The 13,915-nt window shown below is 42.1% G+C and overlaps 1 protein-coding gene across 3 annotated transcripts in view; it reads right to left on the bottom strand.

Moving 5' to 3' along the window:
- THSD4 (thrombospondin type 1 domain containing 4) overlaps positions 1 to 13,915 on the bottom strand; it is a 672,444-nt gene that overhangs the window by 191,812 nt on the left and 466,717 nt on the right. The gene's annotated exons all lie outside the window — the stretch shown is intronic.

Below are 13,915 nucleotides of genomic sequence, written 5' to 3'. Positions count from 1 at the left end.
CTTTCCATGGTCACCACATTATGGCTTATACAAAAGTGTTCTTTCTCTCTCAGTTTTATTGTTGCATTGTATAGAGGAAACACAATGAACTATGGGGCAAAACCCAAGTTCAAATCTTGGCTTTATCACTTACTATCCAATGACCCTGGGCAGATGAGCTATTGTGTTAGCTCTCGTTTCCTGGTCTTTACATTGAAGGATAATAACATCTGCCTCAAATCCTAAAAGATGATGCTGTTAAAGTGCTGCACTCAATATGCCAGCAAATTTGGAAAACTCAGCGGTGGCCACAGGACTGGAAAAGGTCAGTTTTCATTCCAACCCCAAAGAAAGGCAATGCCAAAGAATGTTCAAACTACATACAATTGCACTCATTTTACATGATAGCAAAGTAATGCTCAATATTCTCCAAGCTAGGCTTCAACAGTACGTAAATCGAGAACTTTCAGATGTTCAAGCTGGATTTAGAAAAGGCAGAGGAACCAGAGATCAAATTGCCAATATCCATTGGATTATAGAAAAAGCAACAGAATTCCAGAAAAACATGTACTTCTGCTTCACTGACTATGCTAAAGCCTTTGACTGTGTGGATCACAACAAATTGTGGAAAATTCTTAAAGAGTTGGGACTACCAGACCACCTTACTTGCCTCCTGTGAAGCCTGTATGCAAGTCAAGAAGAAACAGTTAGAACTGAACATGGAACAACAGACTGATTCCAAATTGGGAAAGGAGTACATCAAGGCTGTATATTGTCACCCTGCTTATTTAACTTATATGCAGAGTACATCATACAGAATTTTGGGCTGGATGAAGCATAAGCTGGAATCAAGATTTCTGGGAGAAATATCAATAACCTCAGATATGCAGATGACACCACCCTTATGGCAGAAAGTGAAGAGGAACTAAAGAGCCTCTTGATGAAGGTGAAAGAGGAGAGTGAAAAAGTTCACTTAAAACCCAGCATTCAAAAAACTAAGATCATGGCATCCAGTCCCATCACTTCATGGCAAATAGATAGGGAAACAATGGAAACAGTGACAGACTTTATTTTCTTGGGCCCTAAAATCACTGCAGATGGTGACTGCAGCCATGAAATTAAAAGATACTTGCTCCTGGGAAGAAAAGCTGTGACCAACCTAGACAGCATATTAAAAAGCAGAGACATTACTTTATCAACAAAAGTCCATCTAGTCAAAGCTATGGTTTTTCCAGTAGTTGTATATGGATGTGAGTTGGACTATAAAGAAAGCTGAATGTCGAAGAATTGATGCTTTTGAACTGTGGTGTTGGAGAAGACTCTTGGGAGTCCCTTGGACTGCAAGGAGATCCAACCAGTCAATCCTAAAGGAAATCAGTCCTGAATATTCATGGGAAGGACTGATGCTGAAGCTGAAGCTCCAGTACTTTAGCCACCTGATACAAAGAGCTGACTCCTAGAAAATATCCTGATGCTGGGAAAGATTGAAGGCAGGAGGAGAAGGGGATGACAGAGAATGAACTGGTTGGATGGCATCACCGATTCTATGGACATGAGTTTGAGCAAGCTCTGGGAGATGGTGAAGGACAGGAAAGCCTGGCATGCTGCAGTCCATGGGGGTCACAAAGAGTCAGACACGACTGAACAACAACATCTGCCTCAGAGGGTTGTTGGGAAAATTACATGAGATAAGAGTCACCAAAACCTGACACAGCAGGGGAAAGAGGGTGGGACGAATTGAGAGAGTAGCACTGACATATATACACTACCATGTATAAAATAGATGGCTCTTTGGAAGCTGCTATAAAGCACAGGGAGGTCAGCTCAGTGCTCTGTGATCACCTAGAGGGCTGGGATGGGAGGTGTTGGGAGGGAGGCTCAACATAGAGGGGATTCACGTGTACACAGAACTGAGTCTCCTTGTACAGCAGAAACTACCACATCATTGTAAAGCAATTATACTCCCATTATAAAAGTAAACAAAAGAAATTAAAAAAAAAAAAAACTAACACAGAGCCTATCACATTTTAGATCCAAAAATATTTCTTTTTGCCTTTTCTTCTGTTGTTTATAGAGTGAAACCACTTCTGAACAACAGCATTCAGTTACTTGCTGCATCCAGTTACTTGTTACACACCCATGGTTTTGTTTGTTAGTTCCCAGTCTATGGAAGATGTCTGGGTTTGTTGCCTTTTTTTTTTTTTTTTGCTAAGGAGAACATCTGGCTCCAGTCTAAGCATCTCTAGCCACACATAAGCTGGCTGTAAACATTCCTGCAGAAGGTTGCACCAGGCCTCATTCCCTCACCAGTTACCCTCTGACCTCCCCTGAAGCTCAGCCAGCAGGAATCTACCAGGTGTTCGCCCTTGAAGTCTCCCTTTCAGTGTCATTTGACACTTGGAACATGACCCATGACCAACAGGGAAGCGCAGGTGAGGACCTGCTCTGGCACCTTGAAGATGGGAGTGAGTTACAGCAGTGTGCTTGCTTCTTGAGAGCCGAAGACGTCTCCATAATCACAGCCTTCATATCACATGCCCATATGTTTGTGACACACAGAAATGAAAACCAGAGATTTAAAGAACAGCACTTGGACTTTGGTCAAAGCTGGGCCCCACATGCCAGTCTTGAAAGATGGAAAAAATGTGAGCAGACCAGATTAAATTCCCCACTTCCCTATACCTTACTATCTTGTCTCAGCCGAGTCATTCAGTTTCTCTAAATTTCAAATTTATGAGGTTGGCCATATAAACAACTGCTCTATCTGGTTACCATAGCCTAAGTAGATGTCTATAAAAGTGTTTTGCTTTTTGAAAAGTCCAACCAAAATACGGGCTATTATTACCACTTGCTATCACACATACTACTTTATGAGAATGGCCTATTCTTGTCATCACCCTAGTCCAAGTTCATTGCCTCAAAGCTACACTGTTGCAAATCTCCAAATCAGCCTCTTCCCAGTGCTGACTTGTGAATTATCCTATAGTTCTGCTTTAAGCGGGCTTCCCTGGTGGATCAGACAGTACAGAATCTGCCTGCAATGCTGGAGACCGAGGTTTGATGCCTGGGATGGGAAGATCCCCTGAAAAGGGGAATGGCTACCCACTCCAGGATTTTTCTCTGGAGAATTCCGTGGACAGAGGAGCCTTAGTGGGCTACAGTCCATGGTGTCGCAAAGAGTTGGACATGACTGAACTAACACTTTTACTGACACTTTCTCCCCCGCTACTTCTCTTCTGCTCTAAGCAAACATACTATAGAATATTTTGAGCCCTGTATTTGAGCAAATACAGAGAATGATATCTCAAACATTTGGGTTCCCATCACTCAATTTTTAACAAATCTTTATTGGAGTATAGTTGATGATTATGTTGTGTTAGTGCATCCCCCAATTTAACACAGCAGATGAAAGGGAATGTCCCTCTCCCTGATGCCACTGCCCTCTCTCCTTCATCAGCCATAACCACTGTCCTCAACTGCTGTGATCATCCTCGTGCATGTTTATACTCCTACTAACATTTGGAGACCCATAAATAAAGTATTTCGTTGTTTGGTGTGTTAAAGTTTTATATGATGATATAATACCTTTATAATTCAGAGACCATGTTTCATCTTTCATTTTGGAGGTTTTTCATCTAGGATGATACATGAGTCTCTAGATTTTTAAGTGTCACTCTGTACTTCACTACATGCATAACCAGCAACTCATTTCTCTTCTCCTAAGGATGGATATTAAGGGAGTTTTCAATAACTGATGATTATGGACAGTGCTGCTACCAACATTACTGTACTTATGGACTCATCTGCAAGAGTACACAGTTGCCAGGGTTTCTCTGGCCAGTCTTTTTTGAACTTTTTTGACTGCAACTCACAGTAAAAGTATATTTATATCACAATATACTATACAAATCACAAAATATGTCCATGTACACACACGAGGTGGAACTGCCTCAAGAAACCATACTTATTACCCTCATTGCATCCTCTGTCCTTTAATATATTCCATTCCATCCTATTCTATATTTTAAATGCTGTTCAAAACCCTCCACATCGATTTCACGATCCATGTATGGGCCTAGGGTATATACGTAGGTGTGGAATTGCTGAATGGATGGAAGGCTACGTGAACCTTTAACTCCCCATTAAAACACTGCTCTTTTAAATCATTCTCCAGCTAAACAAACATAACAATTCCTTAATGTCTAACGACCTATCCCTGGGTCTCTGACAGGTCATTAACCCTTTGACAGGTTTCTCCCCTTCCCCCAAACACACATCGCTCGTTCCTGCCTTTACAGAGACAGTGCCCCTGCTGCCCCCTTGCTCCTGCCCTCTGCATGTGTCTGTGCTTCATTTCAGTCGTGTCCGGCTCTTTGCGACCCCATGGACTACAGCCTGCCAGGATTCTCCAGACAAGAATACTGGAGTGGGTGGCCATTTCCTCCTCCAGAGGGTCTTCACGACCCAGGGATCGAACCTTTGTCTCTTACATCTCCTGCATTGGCAAGTGGGCTCTTTACCACTAGCGCCACCCAGGGAGCCCCACTTCCCCATCAAGTATCCAAAGGTGCCCCAACCTCACCCTGCCCTTGAACTTAAGCTGCACTTAAAAATACCACTAGGATATATTTATTCTTTAATCTGCAACTGCTTTCTGTGTCTCCCATTGTCTTCCAAATGACAAGGTTCTTGAGGGCAGAAATATGCTGTCTTAGAGCAGAGTATCTCATCTGTGAGTCAAAAGTCCCAGCTCCAAATTGCTGGGTTTGTTACCTTGGGTTAATAATCTCCTTGGGCTCCAATTTCCTCGCATATAAAATGAAAACTTGGTAAAGCTTTTTCTTTTCTTTTTTCTAAGAGGCAATAAGATCACATCTGTGGAAATTCTTTGCAAACTGTGAAGAGACACAGAAGGACTTATATGCATTTCATATCTTCCATGGCAGGCATGATGCCTGCTGGTCCTGATAAGCAGCTTCCATCAAGGGTGAGCAGAATTCTAAGATGAGCCCCATGCCCTGGATGCTCTCCAAGACCGCCAACAGGATGGGCTTTGTGCCCATGATCAGGTTATGTTAAATGGCATAGTTGACCTTAAGACAGGGAGGTTATCTGGGTGGCCTGACTTAATCACATGAGCTTTTTAAACTTGCAAAGTCTTCTCTGGTTGGTTACGGATTTGAAACACAAAAATTTGTCATCTTTTTTCTGGCTCGAAGATAGAGAGTTCATGTGGCAAGGAAAAATGGGCAGCCACCCGGGGCTGACAACAAACAAAAAAACAGGGACCTCAGAAATGAATTGTCTATAAGCAGGGAGCTTGGAAGGCTCCATCCGAGTGAGCATGGCAGCCATGGGGACACCTCGATCTCAGCCCAGTCAGACCCTAAGCAGAAAATCTATTCACGCTGTGCCCAGATTTCCAACCTACAGAAACGATGATATAATACATAATATATATAGGTATTAATTTACATAATATAGAAACTATGAAGTAATACAACTGTGTTGTTTTAAGCCACTGAAGTGTGTGGTATTTTTTTACAAAGCAATAGAAAACTAATTACACATGAAACTGGGAAAGTTTAGTTATTACTAATAGCTAGGTTTTCCATTTCTCTTTGCATAAAATTGGTGTCTCTTGTTGCTACTGCTTTACCTTCCAAATCATGGTGGCTCAGATCCTTTAACGGAGAAGGCGATGGCACCCCACTCCAGTACTCTTGCCTGGAAAATCTCATGGACAGAGGAGCCTGGAAGGCTGCAGTCCATGGGGTCACTGAGGGTCAGACACAACGGAGCGACTTCACTTTATTTTTTCACTTTCATGCATTGGAGAAGGAAATGGCAACCCACTCCAGTATTCTTGCCTGGAGAATCCCAGGGACGGGGGAGCCTAGTGGGCTGCCGTCTATGGGGTCGCACAGAGTCAGACACGACTGAAGTGACTTAGCAGTAGCAGCAGACCCTTTAAATCCTATGGAATGATAATAAAAACCAAGGTTGAGGGCAGGGAGAGATAAAGGAACTAATTTGAGAGGTATCAACCAGTTACTACAGAATAGATTGGAATCATCCTTCAAGAGCATAGCAGCAATCTTTCTCTAAGTGAAATACCCTGATAAAATAGCAAACCTTCTGAGCCATGTCAAGTCTGATAGTTGAATTATTATTGAATTATTATTACTTTTCACATGTGTGCTTTCTTTCTTGTTAAGACTTGTTTACCCAGAGGTATTTCTAATTCCTTTCCTCATCAGAAACTCCATAGATTTGCAATAGGCAGATCAACATGAGAACAGCCATGGGCCCCTCTCCAGAAGGACATGCCAGCCCTAGATAATACTCTCTGAAATCCCAGCCAGCCTCTGGCAACTTAACAATAACAGGCATTGGACAGAAAGAACGAGATCTAAAGGTGAATACAACATAGTATCTCCTTACCAAAATTCAGTTTATCTTCATTCATAAAGGCTTAAACTGACAACACAAGTACCACCAATTTCATAAGAAAAAAGTCAGTGCAATCCAGAGCCCCCAATTTAATCAATGTACATAAAGACAACACCAAATAGCATGTAGCTACTTTACTAGATAACATGAATATGGGGATATAAACCAACCAAATGTTTTCTCTTTACTGTTTAGTCTATCTAATAGCTGTTTGCCTGTTCTCCTTAGGCTATGACACCCCTGTATACTTTATACTAAAAAAAAAAAAAACAAACCACATGTGTATGATACTGAAAGTTTAAATAATGAAACCTTTAGTTTTAAAAAATAATAAAGTCAAAAAGAACCAATGAACACAGTGCAGATGAAACCACACTCATCCAACAAGTCACCATCATAACAAAACAGCATCCCTGCCTCAACCAGCAAACCATGAGTCATCAGAAAGGAGCATGCCCAGCCAGATGTTGGTGTGACCTGTACCACTGTCCAGATGACCACTTGGAGGCTGCCCTGCTGCTCAGGAGGAGTACCAGTCCAAACCAGTTTTCATGAATACCAGCACAGTCCCCTTAGAGCTAAAGCAAGGGCATAGAGTTAAAGCAGTAGTAAAGCCAAATGGTTGTAAACCAACGAGGCATTATTTCACCACACTTGACAGTCTAAAAACCATTTCTCTGTCTTGAAAGCTTCTCCACAATACCACATTTATTTCTGCCTCCATGAATCTGAAGATTTTCACGCATCACCTTCCATAGTCTCCTGCCCTTCTGCTTAACAACTGCGAAGTCCCAGAGTGTTAAGAGACCTTGGCCATCACGTTTAACATTGGAGAAGCCAAGAATTAGGGAGGTGAGTATCAGGTCTTCTGTTCATTTCCTTGCAGCTCATATAGGAAAGTTTTTCTAATTCTCCCAGAACACACAGATCAGTGGATTAGTCAATCAGTAAGTATTCACTGAGCATTCCTTAGGTCCTGGCATTGTTCTAGAAACTATGAGGGATTCAAAGCAAAGTTTCTTCCCACAACAGAGATTACTAGTCCAGGAAAGAAGGTTTAAATATGTGAAATGATTTCAAATAAGAGAATACTAAAGCTTTTCTTGTTAGGACAGTCCTGGAACATACTCTGGAGGCATTTGTAATTCATATTGAATAATTCAGTGCTTTCCAAAACATACCATTTATTATATAAAGAAATCTATTTCTATTTTGGAAATATTTGTACATCACTCCAACACACGCTTTGGAGAGCTTATAATAGAGATATTATAAGGTTGATAAATATAGAAGAATCCAGGAAATAGGAAATGTTAAGGTTACAGTTGTTTTGGTTGAGTATAAAATATGAAAAGAACCTATCCTCAGTGAAGGCAAAAAGATAACATGCTGTCTTGTTCCCTGAAAGGAGAAGATAAGATAGATCCACAGGACATTAGAAAGGTTCCTAAAAATTCCTCACGTGGAACTTTAAGGTCTACTGTGTAATATAACAGAAGATGTCCTTAATAACAGCTTTAAAATAAAAACAAAGGCAGAAAACAGATCATCTTTCAGTCTCTATAAAAGCTAAGAACATGGCAATGGCCAGTATTTGTTGAGGTCTAAGTATTCTAATGTGCTCAAAGGGTAGATTCAGAATTCCCAACAAGAGGGGAGAAAGGAGAATAATCATTACTTTCCTAAATATTACACTTAAAAAAAAGCATGGTTTATAATAGGAGCTGGACTGTATGCAATATGAGATCATATTTTCTGTGAAGGGGCCAATATATGTAAATGTTGGGAAGGATTATACTAAATATTACTATATTGGTTTCCTCTTACACAATTGTAGATTTTTCAGAATTTTGGATTTTGTAGGTTCAAAACTTTTAAATTCCCCAAAAGAGCTTTGAAGGCTCTATGGATTTGCTCACTTTTCATTGTCAAGTAGGAACACTTTTTTACCAAAAAAATAAAAAGCGTCTACCATCTTATTCTTACTACTAAAACCGTCTCGTAAAAGAAATTTTAACACCAAAAAAGTAGAAAAACATAATCTCTGAGAAAAAGAGCAATTTTTAAAAGGAATATATTTAGCTTCATGTAAGGTTCTCTACCATAGTTTTCATTCACATTTTGCTCAGGGCCACTGAAGACGGCATTTAAGGGGTTAGGAAAACCTCTGGCCTAGATTGTAAGCTTCTTGCAGGCAGGGGATAACCCACATACAAGATACCATGCCCTCAACCTTTTCCATTCCATTGCCAAATATTTATACACCCCACCCTATATAAAACATAGGTTTTATGCTCTAGAGGGGCCATTCATAAACACACCACAGTCCTTACAGCAGTCTATATAGCTAGATTCACCTTAGAGAGGACAATGGCCGAGTGTCACCTAGTGGTGAGAAGGGCAACTGCAGTCTTTCCAAAACTAAATCTTGCTAGAAGATGTAGTTTTCAGGTATGAATTTCCAGTCCTCAAAGTAGGACTTAAAAAAAAAAAAACAAACGGATACCTGTGGCGGATTCATTTTGATATTTGGCAAAACTAACACAATTATGTAAAGTTTAAAAATAAAATAAAATTAGAAAAAAAAAAAAAGTAAACAAAAAGGACTTTCATGGTGGTCCAGTGGTTAAGAACTCGCCTGCCAATGCAGGGGACATGCGCTTGATCCCTGGCCCAGGAAGATTCCACATGCCTCAGGGCAGCTAAGCCTGTGGGCCACATCTACTGAAGCCTGAGTGCTCTAGACCCTGAGAGTCAAAACTGCTGAGCCTGCACTCTGGAGCCTGAGAGCTGCACCTACTGAAGCCCGTGAATGCTTCACAAGAGAAGCCACTGCAAAGAGAAACTCCCTCACCTTGACAAAGAGCAGCTCCCCGCTTACTGCCAACTAGAGAAAGCTCGAGTACAGCAATGAAGACCCAGTGCAGCCAAAAATAAATACATAAAAATTTAAAAAATAAACAAACAATAATAAAAAAACCTCCCTGATTTTCAACACATTTTTGGGTATATGAAGGCATTCCGCTTGCTGATTCATTCAGTCATTTTATTTTTCATCTACTTTATTTAAAACTTACCACTTACAAAAACATACAATGCAATCAAACAAAACAAGATTCAATGTAGGGAGAAAACCTGTTAAAAGGAACGATATAATGGATCTGAAAGTGAAATCAGCACCAAAATGTATGTCACAAGATCTCTGCGTTTGTTAGCTGTTGTTGTTCAGTCGCAAAGTTGTGTCTGACTCTTTGTTAGTAGTGGGTTACTATTCAGCTTCAAGCTTTCTGGTAGATGGCTGGAGAGAGAAATTCATTCACTTCATGAGTCACAAATTTCTAAGATTATAAACAGCTCTAGAGAAGCCCAGGTGTGTCTAGTATGGAGATAAGACAGAAATCTCCCCATCATGTACTGAATGGCAGGACATCTTCAACAACAAACTGAATAGTCTGGTTTCCTGTAACTTTCCTTGTGTAGAGGCTGATGCATCACTAAAGCCCCATTTGTACAGGAAATTCTACTGGGGGCTATCATGCCATGGTTCAGCTCTGCAGCTTCTGGCTTAGTCTGAAGCGATTCTAGGGTCTCTAGGGAAACGGATTGATTATATCAGCTTCAGGTGATCACTATGGCTGTACTTGTTCATGTCTCTGTATCCAAGCCCCTGACAAAGTGACTGTGTAGCTCCTCCCCATAGGGAGATGGAGTCTAGTTCTTTATCCCTTGGAGATCTTGCGTGTTTCTGCTCGTGGTCTTGGAATTCCACCCCTGACACATGAACAAGCCTAGGCCAGCCTGGAAGAGCATAAGAGATGTGTGTTCCATTCACCCTTGTCATCCTGGTGGATAGCCAGGCAACTGCCAGACATGTGTGTGAGGCTCTCTCAGGTTAGCCAGCTTCTGGCCAACCACAGATGCAGCCCAGCCAAGGTCAGCCATTCATGGCCCAGATTGGCAGACCCACCCCAGCTGACTTGCAGACTCAGGAACAATAATAAATGGCTGTTATTTTAAGCTGCTCTTTCCTGCCTTACTTGGTATCAATCATCATGTCCAGGTGATTTTCTCCTTAACATTCTTGTGTCCAGCTGCTCCTCCTCTCCATCTGTTCTGGTGCCCCTAGGTTCATCACCTCTCACCTGGGCACTACAAACTGAGGGCCAGAGAGAAGAAGGAGCTGCTCAGGGTCACAAAGCAGAAAGGCAAGGAGTCAGGGACCCAAACCCTCTGACATCCTGACCCCCTACTTCATAGTCCCCATTGCTTACACAGCTGGTAAAAGAAGATCCAGAAACCCGTTTCTGGTACCATGAAGATGGAGCTGAGACAGCCAGTCTTCCCTTTGATTACACCACCTTGGATGAGAAACTTAAGTGTTTCCAAACCTCATTTTGCTCATCTTCAAAAGGGGATGAAAATATCCACCAAGGTGGTGAAAAGGTTCAAAATAAGAAAGCTGTTTGGAATGCAAGGAGTGCCATGAATGTCTGCTATTGTGTTGACATGCAGCAGGTGCTCAGTAAAGCTGAATGCACACAGAAAAGGTTGCATTATTGCTTAAGGCACAGTCTTGAACTGAGGGCTGTGGGTCAGCACCAGACTTTGTTTCACAGACAGGATTGATCAGGGAGCTAAGATTCACTGAGTGTCTCCAACAAAGTGCTGGGATCAAGTCTATGTCACTGCTTCAAGGACCAAATTCTGGTTTCACTTCTTAAGTGAATGCCTACCTGAACTGCAGGAGTCCTCTCTAATTTCTCTAAAATTTTTAGAGGATTCAAAGTCCACCTTCATTCAAAAGGCATTTACTGGGCACCTTGCTTGTTCCAGGTACTATAGTAAGGTGCTGGAAATATGATGAAAATCAAAGGTAATCAAAGCGACACAATTAGTATTAAATTACCAAATGAAATCACAGCTAGTGAGGCTGCAGGAAATCAATCAGAGCCCATATTGACATTTATTATAGCTCATAATCCTTCAGAAACGGTTGATTCATAACCTACCCCAACAGCAAGGTAGAACCTGTGAATGGAATACATTGTATAAGGGAAATTCGATTATCCTATTCCCTGAAGAGTAATTAATTTATACAGTGGCTTTGAGGAAATATTTTTACATTAAGACAGTATGGCGTTGAACTTATTTCACAGGTGGTGTTTCGGGGGAAAAAGGGACCCATTGAATAGAACCAAACTATGTAATTCACAAAGCAGAGATTAGGGTTTCAAAAGCTCTAGAAACATTCCATTGGCCTATGGGTTCCTGAAGTCAAATACCTTTTCAAAAGCCACATTCTAGTTTTTGTTCAGGGATGAAAAATAAGGTCTACTGGGGTCCTTGGCTTCAAAGTCAGTAAATCTCACCCATGCTCCTTTCTAAATGTCTTCCCAATGGGACCCCGCCCTACTCTTCTCATGGCCACCACCCTCAGCATTCCTCCTGGAATCTTGTAACAATCTCTTTCAGATGTAACAAATACTGAGCACTTATCATGCGCCAGGCAGCGGTAAAGAAAATCACAATTTCTGTGCCCCAGAGGCTCAGGGTCCTCACTCACTACCTCTCCCCAGAAACCCCCTCATCTCCTGTCCCCCATACAGGTGCTGTGGTGGCTTTCCCAGACATCCTACACGTCCGCTGAGCTCAGAACTCTATCTGTGACCCTTAGTGGTTCATCAAGAGTTTGGCTGAAATGTCCCCCTGGTGAGGCATTAGAGACGTCTTCTTGCCTGGAGAATCCCAGGGATGGGGGAGCCTGGTGGGCTGCCATCTATGGGGTCGCATAGAGTCGGACACGACTGAAGCGACTTAGCAGCAGCAGCAGCGGCAGCAGCACATGTCCCCTGCAGACTCTCCAGGGGCAGCTCCTGTCATGCTCACACAGGCATCCTACACTCAGGTTGGAACAAAGTCCTGGCACATACCTAACCCTACCCAAGCTCCCTTTCTGGGCATTTTTCGCTTTTCCTGGAGTGACCTCTCCCTCCCCCAACTGCCAATCTTCCCTGCTTCCTCTTTGTCACTTTGTCCTTCCAGAAGTAGCTCAGACTCAGCTTCTCTTGGGGAGCTTTCTCCCCTTCTCCACCCCTAAAACCACTTTTCAGACTTAGAAAAGAATGAACTATGTGTGTATGTATGTGTATATATATATAAAACCCTAAGATTATAGTGAACACTGTCGCATTAGATGACTCAGTAAGCCCCTTCGGACTGTGCTGCGCTGCAAGAGGAGGGCTCCTAATATGAGATTTCACAGTAGCAGAAGTGATACACAGCATGTGTATCACATAGCCCAGCAACAGAGCTCGCTACTCCTCTCCCTGGGGGCAAGCCAGTGCTTTTCCTACTTTATCTCCAGACCTAGCCCAGGGTCCAACAAGAGTTATAGGCTCTGGAAGTGGCTACCAAACTACAACTACCACCTTCAAGGTGGGTTGGAAGTAAAAAGGTGGAAACCACCTGCAAGCCCAGCACAAAGGAAATGGTTAAAATGGCAGCTTCATCCATACAACTGAACATTGTGCAGCAATTAACAAACAAGGTTTTGAAGACGATTTAATGATAGACAAAAACTGCTCACTATATAATATTACCCTCATTGTTTTGTGTTTTTGTCTTTTTGCATTTTTATCCTCCAACTAGAAATTCACATAATTTGGCAAGGGTTGAGGATAAATAACCACAGGCAAACATATTTTCGTAAGTCCAAAATATTAACAGCAGTAAATTTGCTGTGGTGGGATTTTATTTCTTTACTATGTTTTTCTAAATTTCTCTCTGCACACTGTCCCTTTCTTTCTCTTTCAACAATATATACAAATTACTTTTAGGAAAAAGGGCAAGCATTTTAGGAAGGGGGCAGTTCAGGTTTGGCAGAAACAAGAAGCAAATGAAAAAAAAACCCCACTCTTCAAAGAGGCTGGAAGAAGAAAATACAATGTATAGAGACATTTCCAAGGCAGTTGCTCGATGGCAGGTTAGCAAGTGAGAGGAGCTATCTGTGGCCAACTCCAGAGCTGACCCTCTCATCGTCTGGAAGGAAGAGAGATGGCCACACCAAGGTGCTGGATGTTGCACAGTATAAGAAATCAACATGTAGGACTTCCTTGGTGGTGCAGTGGTAAAGCACCTGCCTGCCAACTGCAGGAGACATGGGTTCCATATCTGGTCCAGGAAGATCCCATGTGCTGCAGAACAACTAAGCCTCTGCCACAACTACTCAGCCTGCACTATGGAGCCTGCGAGCAGCAGCTACTGAGTCCTCATGCTCTAGAGCCTGTGCTCCGCAACAAGAGAAGCCACCACCATGAGAAGCCCATGCATTGGAACTAAGAGTAACCCCTACCCGCTGCAACCAGAGAAAGCCCAGGCACAACAACAAACTCTCAGAATGGCCCAAAACAAATAATTAATTAAAAAAAATTTTTTTTAAAGATCAATATGTAGAGGAGAAAGTAGGCCTGCAGGCTAGAGCTGA

The sequence above is a fragment of the Bos indicus genome, chromosome 10 (genome assembly GCF_029378745.1).
Source record: "Bos indicus isolate NIAB-ARS_2022 breed Sahiwal x Tharparkar chromosome 10, NIAB-ARS_B.indTharparkar_mat_pri_1.0, whole genome shotgun sequence".
In the NCBI taxonomy this organism is placed as follows: domain Eukaryota; kingdom Metazoa; phylum Chordata; class Mammalia; order Artiodactyla; family Bovidae; genus Bos; species Bos indicus.
The sequence above is the reverse complement of the archived record's forward strand: the minus strand, read 5'-3'. Positions and strand labels throughout refer to the sequence as shown.